Source organism: Sarcophilus harrisii, chromosome 1 (genome assembly GCF_902635505.1).
Source record: "Sarcophilus harrisii chromosome 1, mSarHar1.11, whole genome shotgun sequence".
Lineage (NCBI taxonomy): Eukaryota > Metazoa > Chordata > Mammalia > Dasyuromorphia > Dasyuridae > Sarcophilus > Sarcophilus harrisii.
Genome location: NC_045426.1, coordinates 129,161,426 through 129,178,820, shown reverse-complemented (window position 1 = coordinate 129,178,820; position 17,395 = coordinate 129,161,426). Strand labels below are relative to the sequence as shown.

The following is a 17,395-nucleotide window of genomic DNA, read 5'->3' as shown; positions in this document are numbered from 1 at the left end:
TTGAGCATAGTTCCAAACTGCTCTCCAAAATGGTTGAATCCATTTGGAGTTCCACCAATAATGTATCAATGTCCCAGTTTTCCCACATCCCCTCCAACATTTGTCATTATCTTTTCCTGTCATCTTAGCCAATCTGACAGGTGTATTGTGGTATTTCAGAGTTGTCTTAATTTGCATTTCTCCGATTAATAGTGACTTGGAGCACCTTTTCCTGTGACTACGTAAAGTTTTAATTTCTTCATCTGAAAATTGTCTGTTAATATCCTTTGACCATTTATCAATTGGAGAATGGTTTGAACTATTATAAATTAGAATCAATTCTCTATATATTTTAGAAATGAGGCCTTTATCAGATCCTTTGGATGTAAAAGTGTTTTCCCAGTTTATTGCTTCCCTTCTAATCTTGTCTGCATTAGTTTTGTTTGTACAAAACCTTTTTAACTAATCAAAATTATCTATTTTGTGATCAATAATGGTCTCTAGTTCTTCTTTGGTCACAGATTCCTTCTTCCACCACAAATCTGAGAGATAAATTATCATATGTTCTTCTAATTTGTTTATAATATCATTCTTTATGTCTAGATCATGAACTCATTTCAACCTTATTTTGGTATATGGTGTTAGGAGTGAGTCTATGCCTAGTTTCTGGCAAGATCTTTTTTTCTCAAAACTTTCAGCTAGCTTAATAATTCTTAAATTTTCTCTTTTGGATCCCAGGTTAGTAGTTTTTTCAATAAGATACTGCAAAATTTCCTCAATTTTTAAATTCTTTTTTGTTGTTGTTTTGCTTCAGATCAAAAAGGGAAAAAATGAGAAAAAAAAACAAAAAGCAAACAACAACAATAACAAAAGATGAAAATACTGTATTGTGATCCATATTCAGCTCATAGAGTCCTCTTTCTGGATGCAGATAGTTTTCTCCATCAGAAGTCTATTGGAATTGGCTTGAATCACCTCACTCCTGAAAAGATCATTATAGATGACACTTATTGGCAACTCTACTTCTCATATGCAATAGTGGGTCATAATTACCTAGTGGAGAGGAATGCTGAAGATTGGTCACAAGGAAATAGGGACTTCAATAACAATGTCAAGGAGCACTAAGGCCTTTTGGCCAGGGGGTCCATCAGAATTGATCATCACATATTCTTATTGTTGCTGGGAACAATGTTCTTTTGGTTCTACTCATTTTACTTAACATCAGTTCATGTAAATCTCTCCAGGCCTTTCTGAAATTATCCTGCTGACTGTTTCTTATAAAAAAATAAAATTCCATAACATTCATATACCATAATTTATTCAACTATATTCCAACTGATGGGCATCCACTCAGTTTCCAGTTTCTTGCCATTAAAAAAAGAGCTGCTGCAAACATTTTTGCACATGTAGGTCCTTTTTCCATTTTTATTAACTCTTTGGTATACAGACCCAGCAGAGACACTGCTGAATCAAAGGGTATGTACAATTTAATAGCACTTTGCCCAATTGGCCAAAGTGCTATTAAACTGTGCATACCCTTTAGGCAGTGAATTTTTGTACCTTTTTTTATTATTTAACCAATTCTGCTTATTAAGGAGTTCTCTTCAGTGGATTTTTGTGCCTCTTTGCCATTTGGTCATTTCTGTTCTTTAAGGTACTATTTTCTTCAGTATTTTTATGCTGCTTTTACCAAACTGTTAATTCTCTTTTCATAATTTTCTTGTTTCACTCTCATTTCTTTTCCCAATTTTTCTCTGCCACTTTTATTTTATTTCTTTAATTCTTCCAGTAATTGTTGTAAGGTTTGGATCCAATCAGTACTTTTCTTTGAGGCTGTTTTTGTAGCTATTTTCATTATTATTTTCTAAGTTTATGTATTAGTCTTCCCTGTACTACCACAATAGTTTTTATGATCAGATTCTTTTGTTGTTGTTGCTTGTTCATCTTTCCAGCCTATTTCTTCACTTTGAACTTTATGTTACAGTTGACTTCTGCTCACCTGGGAATGGGAAAGTACTATCCCAAACTTCAGGCGGTATTTTTGCACTATTATTTTCAGAACTAGTTCTGGGAGTCTGGAAATGTTCAGTGCTTCCAAAGTGGTATGATCATGGGAGAAGTATGGTCACAGTTCTCCTAAGAAAGCCCCCTTGGCCAAAAGGCCTAGTGCTCCTTGAAATTGTTATTGAAGTCCCTATTTCCTTGTGACCAATCTTCAGCACTCCTCTCCACTGGGTAATTATGACCCACTACTGCATGTGAGCAGTAGAGTTGCCAATAAGTGTCATCTATAACCAGGGCCAGCAAAGAGGCCCCTGAAATTTCTTTGTGATCAATGATCTGACACCCTTACTGTCTACATTGTGAACTTCTAAGCTACTGCTGTGTGGGATCTAGAAAGGTTCACCCCAGTGGACCTTTTCTGACCTTTTAGGTAAAAAAAAAAATGTCTCACCCAACCCTTTGGTGGTCTTGCTGCTTCAAAAATCTGATTTCAGGCATTATTTTAAAGTTGTTTTTAAAGAAATATTAAGCAAGTTCAGGTAGGTTATTTCTGCTAGTCTACAATCTTGTTTTCTACTATTTCATTTGAATTTGACCACAATGTCAACCAGCTGGAGAATGTTAGTGCCACTGTTTGACCTGTTATTTCTCGGTGACTTTTCCATAGTGAATCTTCATTCTTTGGGATCCAAGTCTGGGATCAGTCTGAATTCTCGATGGCATCACATTCCAAGATTATTAGACTCCTTCTGGCTTCCTAAGTACCTACTCAAATCTCCTTACTCTTCACATCAGTCTGAGTCCAAGAGTAAGAGCTAGAATATACATGACCAAAAGCCAAGGGTCAATGTAACTTCTTCTCAAGTTCAGAATCAACTGTTAAAATGATGGAAATTAAATGAGGCCTAGATTCCAAATATCAAAATCACAATCTGTTTTTACCATTGGATAAAAGAACATTTGGGAAACTGAAATCTTTCTGTGTAGCTATAGATTTATTTTTTCTGTATAAAGGTTCTGGCCAAATGCATCTTTGTGTTCTCCAAAAGTGTTACATGTAATATACATAGTATACACACATACATATACGCGCACACGCACACACACATACACATACACCATCACCTAGGAAAATGCTATTTTCTTCTCTAGAAAATGTCAGATGCAAAAAATGAAATAACTACCAATCTCATTTCATTCAAGCAAATTAATTGGGAGAATGGGGGAGTGACAGAGGCAGTGGGAGACAAAGTAAGGGGAAAAATAAAATCAACCAAAAAAAAAGACATAAAATTGACCTTTTCTTCTCATTACTCTAAGGTGGTGAATGAAAACTTTTGACAATAAGCATTCCATTGATGAGATAGATTGAAATCTTCAAATAAGTCTATTTCAACTAATAGCTAAGGAACAACTGATTCACAGGAGGCTAAATATTTATATTAGGCATTCCTTTTTATTTCTGATTAGACAAGCAATTCAACTTGTGGAAGTAGGGACAGATTCAAGGTTTTATTAAATGTACAAAGCCCTTAAAAATTCACTTTTGGAAAGAAAGGAGGGAAACAGTATTCTACAGAAAGAACATTTAGGACTTAATGTTCAAAAGATTTTAACTAGGTTTCTCTTTTATGAGCATACATGGATCCTGGCAATATTAAGCTGTAGCCCAGATATTTTAGGTTATAGTGAAATTGCAATAGATTTACCCTTGCTGTCAGAGTACAATACATCTGTGAGTAAAATTGTCATTTTCTCTGCTTATTTGATAAAATGACTACATCTTAATACTACTGGGAAGAGTTTAGCCAGTATCTAGATGTTATAAGGAAGTGGGGCCAGATATGAGAGAACCATTGGTCTGACCATTGGATGACTTCAGAATCTGGATTTTAATGAACTTGGTTTGTGTCACTCTCAGCAAGTCACTTAAATTTGATAACTCTCACTCTCTTCTTTGTAAAATAGGATTAATACTACACATATTTTATATCAATGTCAGTGTCATATTTTCACATTTAAAGCATACAACCTCCCTTTCTATTAATCTTCAGGAAACTATGAAAAGACAAATTAAAATAAAACAATCACAATCACCCCATTAGAAAGTTCTTTCAACTGGTTTTCAGCCAAAATGTACTTTGTACAGGGAATTTTTTGAACATTTGTTGGGAACTATCCAATATTGCATCCAAGCAACATTTGTCAAGGCCAAAGGAAAAGCATTTTGTAAACACTAAAGCATTATATGAAAGGCCAAAAAAAAGTATTTTATAAACGATAAAGCATTATGTCAAGGCAGCTCAAACTAGTGGCTAGAGAGCTGTCCTCTGAGTCAGAAAAGTCTGAAATCAATTCATTTAACTCTTCAAAGCCAAGGTAAGTGTCTAATAAGATAAATTATCAACAGTTGCTGGCTTGCATTGGTAGAGAGAGTCTCTCTTTATATTAATTAAGCCTCAAGTCAGGATCAAAGAGGGAAAAGGGGATTATGCAAATACAATCTATTGTTCTATTATCAGAAAACCAGAGACTTCTCTTACTTAGAACTTCACCAAAAAAATGGATATTTTAGTGCCTGTAAAATGACTTCTATAATGGTTTTTCTCCCCCTTTTTCTTTCTTCTCAATAGACTGGACTATTTTTTTTTCTGTAATAGGAGAAAGCTTTCTGTGAAAGTCTTGAATCACATATTGCTTTGAAAAATGTTTCATGGATTTATTAGCATAATCCATATAGTCTCTGCCCTTTCAGACAGAAGACTAATGTCATTTCCTTCCATTTGATACCAAGTTCTGCCTTTCCCAGTTGCCACCATCGTTCCTGCTTTGTTTTGTCTTTCCCTTCAGTAAATTCTATACCCAGGTAATTTAATCTCCTTCTTAATGTCACGGTTGAATCAAATCTCTGTCACTCAAAATCTAACCCAAAGTTTGCACCATAGCATGGTCGAGTGATCAGTGCAAACATCCACAAATCTGGAATTCCTCTGTTCTAGGAATGTCTCTACCCCATAGCTGCTAAATGACTTCAGAAAATATCTTCCCATTCCCTCTGGAGAACAAGTCAAATCCTGTTTGAACTGGGAATTTATTGTGTCAAGAATTGTCCAAAAGAAATGGAGCAGCACTGGAGCCTAAGAAATCTCTTTGTTACACAGGGAATTTGTTGTAATAGAATTTGTGCTATCAAAGTTGATGCCTTACTAATAAGCTTTAGGGACATACAAACAACAAAAAGAATTGCCAAACAGTTAGTTACACCCAGGAGTAGAAAATGTAAGAGATCTAAGGAAATTTCAGGGTAGATTGATTAAGAATCATAGGAATCCCATCTCTGCCACAAGTACCTGTGGGATTTGAATTAAATCACTGAATATCTTTTGGCAATAGTTTCTTTATCTGCAAAATCAAGGAGAAGGATTGTATAACTTCTGAAGTGCCTTCCAGTTTTAAATCTACAATGCTATGTAAATAAACTGGGTTCTAAGAGTAAATAATTTCCATTTCCTCTAGTAGATATTCTTAAACAAAACTGAAAGCTAATAAAAATTTACTATCTGGTCTTAGTTCACTAGTTTTAGAGGAACTAAGGAATTTTGATGGATCTTCCTTTAGTTTATAAGTTTAAGGAGAAATTCCCAAGATTGGAAAAAGTAACAAATTATATTGATTTAAAAAGAAAAAAAAAATCAAGGCACAAACCAGGTACAAACCTATTTAACATTTGTTATTGGGGAGACCTTGGAAACTAGGTTAAGGGCTATGTAAAACACCTGGAATACATAGCTTAATCATAGCAAGAAAGCATGGTTATAAACACACACATACACACACACGCACACACACACACACACACACACAGAGAGACACACAGAGACATATGCCTCTGGTTATTTAACCTATTGGCCCTATTACTGAACACCACAAGACTAGTGTTGAAAGAAGCTCAGTGGAGTCAAATTTGATGTTTGAATATTTGACAAGATTTCCCAAAACTCACTGCTAAGGTTAAAAAACTAAGGGAAAGGGTTGGATTGGGAATGACATGGCTTAGAAGCAGACTGGAAAGCAAAATATATAGAGCATACATGCACATCCTAAATTGGTGCCACTCAATAAATATGCATTGGATTTGAAATTTGAAAATGAACAATATCCAAAGAAAGTAACAGATATTTTTTCAAATAAAAAGATTGAGGTGCATCACCCACATAATAGAGAAGTTGTTGGAAATAGTATGTTCATGGAGAATAAACTCATCTCATTTACAGTTGATAGTAAAATTAGAGGAGAGGCAAATCATAAGACACTATATTACTAACAAATTGATTTATATCATTTAAGTAATTGCACTAAAGGACAGTAGAAAAACACAGTTCAATCTAGCAAAATGTAAAATAAATTGCTCCAGGAAATAATCTAGGGAATACAGGTTAAATGGAACCACCATGTAGGCGATTGATCAGGAGGTCTCTGTAAAGAAAATCATTGAAAACAACAATCAGTACATGACCAGCATTAGTGGAAAAAGCCAAATAGACACTAATAGCTAAAATGCAAATTCCTCCACATTTATATGCATACCAGCTGTCCCTGTTCAAGAGCTGTTCTCTGCTTCCTATGCTCTAGTGAAAGACTAAATATTTTCATTCTATCTCTACAAATCCAATGTATTTTAAAATTGTTAAAGCTTTCCCTAATATCTCTCCAAATACCTTTATTAGCTTTCAAGCATTGGCAGCTACACTCACAAATAAAGTGGACATGTTGCAAATGTTCCCATCCATTTGTCAGATTTCAACTAGGAATATGAGGGATAGTGCTGTCACAAGTGAGATAGCAAGAATATCCTTGCCTTAGAGAAGATGCAGCAAGTAATTAAAATGTTGTAAAGCCTAAAGGTAGGAGCAAAGACCAAAAATAAACTAAGTACCTTTTCCCCTTAGGAACAAGAAAGAATTGGAAATAACTTAATTGGCATTTTTATAATTAAAGTTGAACTTGTCTTTGGTTAAGGGCATCAAAAACTAGGGGACCAAAAAGCAAAGAATGCCACACACTGTCCTCTGTACATCTGGCCAGGCATACTCTGGGAACAAGTTTTCCACATCCCAGAAAGAAAAAATACAAATGCTTTCTTAGTTCCTTTAAAGCTCAACTAAAGTATAAAATAGTGGCTGGTTATTGTTTAGTCACTTCATATCTGATTCTTTGTGACTCAATTTGGAGTTTTCCTAGGAAAGATACTAGATTCCAATGATCTTGTGATGAAGAGAGCCTTCCAAACCCAGAGAGAGGACTATGGGAATTTAGTGTGGATCACAAGATAACATTTTCATTCTTTTTGTTGTTTGCATTTTGTTTTCTTACTCATTTTCTTTCCTTTTTGATCTGATTTTTCTTATGTAGCAAGATAATTGTATTAATATGTTTACATATATTGGATTTAATGTATATTTTAACACATATAACATATATTGGATTGTATACTATCTAGGAGAGGCAGTGGGGGGAAGGAGGGGAAAATTTGGAACACAAGGCTATGCAAGGAGTCAATGTTGAAAAATTATCCCTGCATATGTTTTGAAAATAAAAAGCTTTCCAAAAAAATGAAAGATACTAGAGTAGCTTGCCATTTCCTTCTTCAGCTCATTTGACAGATGAGGAAACTGAGGCAAATATGGGTAAATGACTTGCATAGGATCACAGAACAAGTAAATATGTGAGGCTGGAATTCAAGTTTTCCTGATTCCAGACCCAGTACTCTATCCACTGTCCTACCTGCCTGCCCAAAATAATAGCTGTCCATACTCAAAACAAAAATTAAATGTGGTACTGTCCAACATTAGAATCCTTGATTCCTTTCAACAAGAAGACAACTTTATATATTAACACATGATAATAAGAGGGTTCTAGCTAAATGTTTCCTTCTTAACTCATGTCTTTTCTATCTTGTCTTGTCCTAGAATCTTTTTCTCCTATTTCTCTCATTGCACTCATTATCTAAGATATGACAGACTTATTTTTTAAGTGATTTTTAAATATCCTATCCTTCCAATGAAGGATTTCAGTGGCTCAGTCCCCAATTGAACTCTTCCTTGTAATAAAGAAATAGACCTATATAAAACAGATCAACACATTAGCCATCTCTGACAATAGATATCTCTCTGCTGAAAGGAGGTGGGAATGCCTCATTGTGGGTCCTCTGAAGTCGTGATATGACATTCCCTTTAAGGAATTCAGGTGTCAATACAACCATATTAGTTCACTAACTATAACTAGATTTCACAGTTTCTCAGGAGAGGTTTGAGCCTTGCTCTTTCCAAAGCATTTTCCCATGCTCCATTTGATATGATTTTTGGAAAGTAAAAGACAAAAAAAAGAGCTATATTCATAGTGAAATTTCATGACAAAAAGGATGAAGAACTGAAAAATGGCACTAAGCCTCTCTTCCAATTAATCTCTTTTGAGCCAGCCTTCTCAAATTGGCCATCTTATCTTAGGACGTACATTTTTGGTGGTTTTGTGATTTAATCCAGTTGGTGACTGAGTTATAATCTTTCACCTATTATACAGGCAGTGTAATATCCTGGAAAGAATATTGAACTTGGCCTAAAAGATCTAAGTTTATAGTTCTAACAATTTGCCAGTTATAGGATGCTGGGAAATTCACAGACTTTCAGCTTCTTTACCTGTAAAATGTGGATAATAACATCTGTACTAGCTAGCTCACAGTGTTATGGTCCAAAAGTGCTTTGAAAACATGATGCTAATGGGAGCAGACATTATGCTATAGTTATCTGTTGGCAACAACCAGAAATGAGGAAAGAGGGGGAGAGTACATGATAAAGAGGGAAAGGTCAATATTATTCTTCAAGTTTTTTCTAATGAGGAAACTGGGAGCATGAAAAAGTTAAGTAATTTGTCTAAAAACACATAGAGATTAAAGGACAGAGCTAACTTTTGGCGTATAAAGGAAAATTTTTTCTGTTTCACAGTTTTCCTTATGCTGACTAACTATTAGCATTCCATTCTCAAAACTGACTCTCCAAGTAGGACTTTCTCCAACATAATTCAAACTTGAAACATCATCTAGCAAGGAAAACACAAAAATGGAAAGTTAGGATTAGAAATGCCAGACAACTGAACACATGTGCTTCTTGCTTTTTCCTACCTTTCCAAAAAAGAGTGATTAATGGGGTATTACAGGAACATCCTGATTCTTGCTGAAATGACTGATTGATTTATAGGATTCCATAAGCCAAATTATAATCAGGTCCGTGCTTCAATTCACTGCCCAGGATCCAGAATTCGATGGTGATTGTTATTCTGTATGCTGTTAGAATATAGAACAAAATAGCCAAAATGATTTTTCTCACATCTTTAATCCTTTTCCTGACCTCATGAATCTGGACACTCCAATTTCCCTTTGTTTCTGAATCAGGTAGAGTTCTTCTTTAATATATTGTTTTTCTTAATCATTGCCCTGTACCTGGGGTATCCTCCTTCCCTTTCTTTACCTGTTGAAGTCCTACCCATATTTTGAAATCTAAATCAAATGCCTCCTTCTTCAGAAAAATCTCTGTGCTGTTCCCAAATGGTAATAACCTCCTACAGAATCCCACCATTAGATTTCACATAGCACTTTGTTTTCAAATGTCTAATATATCTTCATGGAATCTTTTGTGTTAGATTGGCAATATAGTGTAGCAGATAGAGCACTGGACATGGAGTCAGGAAGATATAAGTTTGTGACTCTGGAGAAATCACTTATTGTCTCTATACCTTTTTTGCTTGTGTTAAAAGAAAAAAAAGTGGGGTGTTAGATGCAGCCTCTGGGGTCCCTTCTAACTCTGGATTTATAATAACCATATTCTAACTCTAAATCTCTGATCCCATTTGGCTTTGTTCCATACTCCTGTTAGACTGTTAAATGAATAAAGGCAGAAAATGTTTCATCTGTACTTTGTTATAATTTTCTTCCATCTCTCTACCTTCAATTTTGCAAAAAGAGAGGGCTTAATTTGTTGTTGAATGAAGGCCCAGATATTTTTTTTATTTTAAATAGTATTTTTTCCCAAATATATGCAAAGATACTTTTCAGCATTCACCTATGCAAAACCTTGTGTTCCAAATTTTTGTCCCTCTCTTTCCTCTCTTCCTCCCCATTCAGCAAGCAATCTGATATGTTAAACGTATCATGTTAAACATGAGCAATGCTTCTAAACATATTTATAAATTCATCATTCTGCACACGAAAAATAAGATCAAAGAGGGAAAAATAAAACATGAGAAAGAAAATAAAAATAACTACCATAAGAAAATACTGAAAATACTATGCTTTGATCCACATTCAGTCTTCATAGTTCTCTCTCTGGATGGGGATGGCACATTCCATCACAAGTCTATTGGAATTGCATTGAATTAGCTCATTGTTGAAAAGATCAAGTCCATCATAATCCAATGAAAAGATCCATTATTCTTTAGAGATCCTAAAGAACCATGAATTTGGAGTCAGGAATACTGGTTAGAATCCTGACTCTACTACTTATTAACAGAAAAATCCTAAGTAAGTCACATACTAATAGAAACTCAGTTTCACAATGTATAAACTAAGGGTTGGACTAAATCCCCTCTAACATTCCTTCCAGTTCAGAATTCTCTAAACCTAAGACTTCTATCTTATGAAGCTTAGAGAGTCTCTCTGTGTATCTGCTTTCTTAAGTAGCAGAAAAATAATTTATTTGTCTTTATTCTTCACCAACATGTTCCTGGGCCCTCAGTATCCAAATCTCTTTTTTTCCTGTCACTTAGAGAAAGAACAGTATTTCTGCTGCCTTGGGAGCTACATGGATCAAGCATTAAATATTTTTATCACCCACCTATTTTTTAGCTATTATTGATTACCTGAGAAGAGTATGAAAACCATGTTGTATGGGGACCAGCTGAGACAAGAGGAGATATTTATCCCAGGAAGACTTTGGAAGCAACATAATAACCTATTTCAGGTATTGAAAGTTATCATATGGAAGAGAAATTCAATTTGTTCCACTTGACCTCAGAGAATAGAATTAGGAACAAGAGAATGAACTTGAGGTAAGAATTCGGTATGGTAACATTTCTATAGTCCCTGTTTCTAGGAAAATTGAGTATAGTGAAGTGTTTGAGCTCATTAAACTGAATTAAACTAAACCAATATGGTGCTTATATTGAGTGATATCAATAACCAGGAGAGGGGAATTCCTCTAGGATGGGTAGGGATTGACCAGGATGCCTAAGGAGGAATATACCAAAACAGAGGTCAAAGCTTCTATTCTAATCAGTGATTGGAGAGAACAGTGGTGGGTTTCCACCAAAAAGTGGCCAATGTACTTCTGATCTGAGTGAGATAGGAATGATGTATCTCTGGTCTGAGAGAGATACATGCAAAGATATTTTTCAGCATTCACCTTTCCAAATCTTGTGATCCAAATTTTTGTCCCTTTATTCCTTCCCCCCCACCCAAGACAGCAAGCAATCTGATATGTTAAACATGTGTAATGCTTCTAAACATATTTCCATATTCATCATGTTGCCCCCCAAAAATCAGACCAAACAGGGAAAAAATATGAGAAAGAAAATAAAAATAACCACCATCCAAAAGATGGTGAAAATACTATGCTTTGATCCACATTCAGTCTAAACAGTTCTCTCTCTAGATGTGGATGGCATTTTCCATCACAAATCTATTGGAATTGCATTGAACAAGACTGATTTACATTCTATTTCCATAGTTCTCCTTCTGGATGCAGATAGCATTTTCTATCCAGAGTTTATTGGGATTGCCTTAGATTTAAACCAAATCTTTCTTGGTCATCGCAAAATCTTGCTGTTACTGTGTACAATGTATTTCTGGTTCTGCTTGTTTCACTCAGCATCAGTTCATGTAAAAAAATCATCATTTTTATATTACAATAATATTCCATTACCTTCATATACCACAGCTTATTCAGCCATTCCCCAATTGATGAATTTACCAATTCTTTGCTTCCATAAAGAGAGCTGCTCCAAACACTTTTGCCCATGTGGGTCCTTTTCCCTCCTTATGATTTCCCTGCAACACAAACTCAGTAGAAGGAATAAACTTTTTTAACAATTAGATCTATTCAAAGAAGGAATGGGCTGCCTTGAGAAATAGCAGATTCCTTCTGAGGGCTTCAAGCAAAAGTTGGATGATTCTCATGCTTAATGTCTTGCTGTAAGGACATCCAATGCTTATAATTGGATGTAAGGATACATCCAATCCTTGCTGTAAGGATTTTAGATACTGATTGGCTTAAGTGGCCACTGAAGCTCCTACAAATTCTGAGATTCATTGATTTGAATTTTTATAACTAATAATTATCACTATGAGCAACTTCATGATCTTTGATTAGATTGATAGCTCTGTGTCAACTTAGTGTTTTGCTTCCTAAGGGACATAGAAAGAATAGGGAACCTGGAATCAAGAGTAACTTGACTAGTATTCTTTAATTCTTTATGATTTGAATTTAAGTTCCATGTGGATTTTATTCCTAATACTGTTAAAGACCAATTGAGTTGTTCACCTGTTATAGAAGCACTATAGAAGAACTGAAGAAAAGTAAACCTGAAGATAGAAGAGCTGGATGAGAATGCTTATAGAACAGATTCTTTTTCAGCTATGACTTGGACTAGACAGCTACTGAGGTCCCTTCTAATTAGGAAATTCTGTGATACCAGCTGTGTATTCATGGGAAAGTCACTCAACTTCCTAAGTCCCACTTTTTTTTTTTATTTGAAAATAGGAATAGTAATTTTACTATGTTACAGAATTTTTATGATAGAAACACTTTGTAGAATTTCTATAGAAATGGCATTTTTTGTTTAATTGATTATTGCTATCTTTATCAAGAACTCAGCATTGTGTATAGAACCAGGATAAGAAGATAGATTCAGTTTTCCTTTTTTCCCTCAAGTTAAACTTGCTTTTTCTTTATAAATTTTTGATGTGCCATGTAAAGGGCTGAAACTCTTAAAAGATATGCTTGAATCAGACAACTGAGCACTTGAGGCAAATTACCTATTGGACAATGATTCCATTAGCATATGTTTGGAAAAATGGCCCTTTTCACTATTCCATGCTGGCTTGATGTTTGGTGTATACAGATAATTGTAGGTAAGGAATAAGGGGTGAGGTGAGAGGAATGAGAGAACTTCACTTTGCAGCAGGACCAGGACAAGGGAGGTTGGTGGCGAGCTTGTGGCAGTTGTCCATCTCCTTCACTTCTCCCCCTGAAGACCAAGGACTTTTGCTTCTCCTGACTCCAGCTGTTCCTGAGGCCTCCATGGAGCTAGTCTGGACTTTACAATGCCCAAACTTCCTAATAAGAACAGTTAAATACATAAAACAATTTTATTAATTTGGGATAAAATCTATTTCCTAATTCTGAAATCTTATCTAAGTCCAGAGCCTGGAAAGAAGTCATTGCTGCTATTGAGAGGAAAAGAAGGGTTGCTTGTTATGTGGTATGATTGTGAAGTAATGAGATTAAAACTTCCATATATGGTTTTTGTAATCACTTCTGTCACAAAATCAGAGTTAGAAGGGACTTTAGAGATTGTCCAGTATAACCAATACCAGATCAAACATACCCTCAACAATTGATCATCTATTATTATTTTGTTGAAGACCTTCAATAATTGTGAATGGATAAAAGAATTCCATAAATAATTGAACTAAAAAGCAATTTTTTAACATATATATATATATATATATATTTAATTATAGCTTTTTATTTACAAGTTATATGAATGGGTAATTTTACAGCATTGACAACTGCCAAACCTTTTGTTCTAATTTTTCCCCTTTCCCCCCATCCCCTCCCCCAGATAGCAGGTTGACCAATGCATGTTAAATATTTAACGTATAAATTAAATATAATATAAGTATACATGTCCAAACAGTTATTTTGCTGTACAAAAAGAATCGGACTTTGAAATAGTGTACTATTAGCCTGTGAAGGAAATCAAAAATGCAGGTGGACAAAAATATAGGGACTGGGAATTCTATGTAATGGTTCATAGTCATCTCCCAGAGTTCTTTTGCTGGGTGTAGCTGGTTCAATTCAATTACTTCTCTATTGGAACTGATTTGGTTCATCTCCTTGCTGGAGATGGCCATGTCCATCACAATTGATCATCATATAGTATTGAAAAAGCAATTATTTCTTACTTAGTATGTAATAGACACTATGCTAAGCAAGCACTAAGGTTACAAATACAAAAAGCAATGTAAAAAAAGAAAAAAGCAAATGTAACAAGTATGTTATTTTTCAGAGCAAGATTAGCTGTATCTCCTTCTCAGGTATCTAGGGTACCAAAAGAAGTTGGGTTATGGAAGACCATGTTTCTTCTTTATTACAAAAGCTCCCATGGGTTGTTTTCCCTTCACTGTTAGGTGTCAATGAATGGTGCCTTACAATCATTTAACCATTTGACAATTTTTCACTTTTACAAAGTAATACTTCAAAGATATAATAAGAACAAACATAAAAATATGTTTCCCAATTCTTTGGAAGCATACTCCCAGCCAGGTTCCCATATAATATTAATCCCACTCAATTCACATCTAAATCATATGGCATTTATGCTAGATTTATTTCTTTGTTTCAGTTAAACCTGGAATGGTCCCTGAAGGTCAGTCCTGAAGACCACTACTTGGTGCTGAAATATCTGAAAAACTTTCTGCAATCCCTTCATTTAAAGAAAACCTAAAAGAACAATCACAGATGCAATGGCTCAAGGTCCTTTTTTATATGGCCATGTGATCTCAGGGAATATATCCAAGGATTCTTTCTTGACACCACTATTTTTCACCAGTCAGCAAAGAAGTCAAACTGTCAGTATTCACCTAAAGACAAAATGGTCAAGGAACCAATACTGAAGTTTATTCAGGCCTTTTTGAAGGCATCTTCTTCTTAATCCTATGGTTAGCAGATGGGAACCAGATATCTCCACATGTTCCATATTCTCATCATGACTCAACATATAGAGGGGAGTGGTCACCAGGGTGTATGCTTTGGTCTGGGAAGTCATAAAAAATTGAGGCAGCCAATTTCACTTCTGGACAGCCCTTTGGGGGAGAGTTTTTCTTAGTCAAAATCTGCTCCTATACTCCTGATTATTAGTTTTGAGATCATGGGAAATACATAGAATTCTTCTTCTCAGTCTAGCCCTTTTACTCTACTGGTATTACTAATGGCCTATTGGAATAATCTTGGGCCTTAGGGCCTAATCTCCAAGTAAGAAGTCTATGAGTCAGGTTCTCAGCAAAAATCATAGAAACTGACTCAGTGGTATATGGACCCCTCCAGGTATATGAGAAACACCAGGTGGATGTGAATCAAATAAATTCATATCCTGACACATGGACAACACTGAATATACACAAAACTTGCATTCATGAAAGTTTTATCTCCCTTCAGAATTTAAGAATTGCTGCCTCAACAGAAGTATAAATCCTCTTCAAGTAAGCTCAGTATTTCATAAGAAATAAGAAAAGCAGGGTTGGAAGCAGGGAAGGAAATAATGGAGAGATGTTTGTTTTGTGCTCTTAGATCTCAGATCATCAGAACATGTTTCACATACAATCCAGCCACCTACTTAGGTCAGTTTCCTTTCTTCCTACTAACCTACCATTCCATTACTCAACCAATTTTCACTTTTTACTCCGGTTCCTACAATCAAATCTATACTCTCTTTGTTTTAGAAAATGATATGTCAAAAGAGATAAAGAGAAATTGTTGAAAAGACAGTGATTCTAATAAACTAGTGGTGGGTGAAGTCATATATTGATCAAACCATTCTGCAAAGTAATTTGTTATCCCCCCCAAAGTGACCAAGCTGATCATAGAATACCATCCTCGGCATATGTCCAGGAAAAGTTAAAGAGAGATGAAAAGTGCAAAAATGTGAAAAAACACGTATAACAACAGTCTTATTATATCAAAGAATTAGAAACAAAATGTGTTATGGGCCAGAACTTGAAACAAAGTGTTAACTCACTAGAGTTGATAGAAACAATGCTTAGGTAATTGGTTCACACATTAGAGCTCACACCTTTAAGAGAGTTTACACATTAGAGCTCGCACATTAGAGTTCACAAGTTACACCTCCCATAATCCCACTCGCAGAGGAGGAGTCAACCTTCGAGTTTACACCTCTAAAAGAGCATAAAAAGGAGCTGAGTCAGTGGAGTCAGTCAGTTCAGGAGATTGACAGAGTGAGAAGAGACTTGAAGAGATTGAGAAGCCAGGAGTTGAAGTTGAGCTAGAGGCAGAAGCTAGAAGAGATAAAAGACAAGCTGCAAGAGCTCTTGGAACCAAGGAGGGAGATAGGCCTCTAAGAAAGCTTACCGGGCTATTTTGGAAGAGACAATAAAGATTTGAATTTTAACTCCTGGCTGCATTTGAGGTAATTATTGATTTGAACTGAAACTAAGGCTGCCTCCAGAAAACCTCCCCAAGAAACCTGCTCCCAGAAAACCATCATATTTTAGAAAAAAGAAGTAACACTACAAAAATGTATGGTCATAAATTAGAGAATAATTGAAAAATATATGGTATTTGAATGTAATGGAAAATGTGTATAAAAATTGCTTAATATTCTGAGTTCATAAAATTCTGAGGTTTGTATGAAATGATATAAAGTAAATAAAATTAGAAGATAAATTTATTCAATGACTAAAATAATGTAAAGGATAACAACTTTGAAATATGTAAAAATTATAGTTAATTCATGACTTCAGAATACTGATAATGAAGCATACTTCCTTGTCCCTTAGCAAAGAGGTTTAGAATGAGATATCCATTTTCAGATACTGCCAATATGTTGATTTCTTTTGCTTGACTACAGTGAATTGTTACAAAGGAGAGCATTTATTTGTGGAATACGGAAAGCATATAATTAATAATAATGATAGTGATGCAAACAAAAAGAAAATAACTATGAAACATTTAAAAATAATGAAAAGATGAGAAATTTCATAAGGGATATAAACAAATAGGGTTTTCCTATTACTATTGTGTTACTTTTAATATGTACTTTTTAAAAACAAACGTCATGTAAAAGAAGTTCACAGATTTATAGAGAATTGCCTTTTTCTGTTCTAAGTATATTGCAATGTTTGATGATGTTAAATTCATAATAAAAAAAAGATATAGCAATCAACTAAACTCAACAACAATAACTAAGCTCAGAGAACAAAGTCATTTGGACTCCATCCAAAATACCTCTATTTTCTTACTACTTCCCTCTGTTGTCTCTCTCCTTAGAATGAATGCTTCTGAAAATGATTTTCATTCATTCACTCATTCATTTAAATTTCAGGAAACATGACTTTTCCCTCCTC

At 34.9% G+C, this 17,395-nt stretch overlaps 1 long non-coding RNA gene across 1 annotated transcript in view; it reads left to right on the top strand.

The window, feature by feature from the left end:
* The window catches only part of LOC116423142, a 52,704-nt gene extending 37,437 nt beyond the window's left edge, over positions 1 to 15,267 (top strand). Inside the window, exons 2-3 of the long non-coding RNA XR_004233613.1 lie at positions 10,880 to 11,082; positions 14,659 to 15,267. This is a non-coding gene — a long non-coding RNA (uncharacterized LOC116423142). The remainder of the gene's footprint in view (positions 1 to 10,879; positions 11,083 to 14,658) is intronic.
* The last annotated feature ends 2,128 nt before the right edge of the window (positions 15,268 to 17,395 follow it).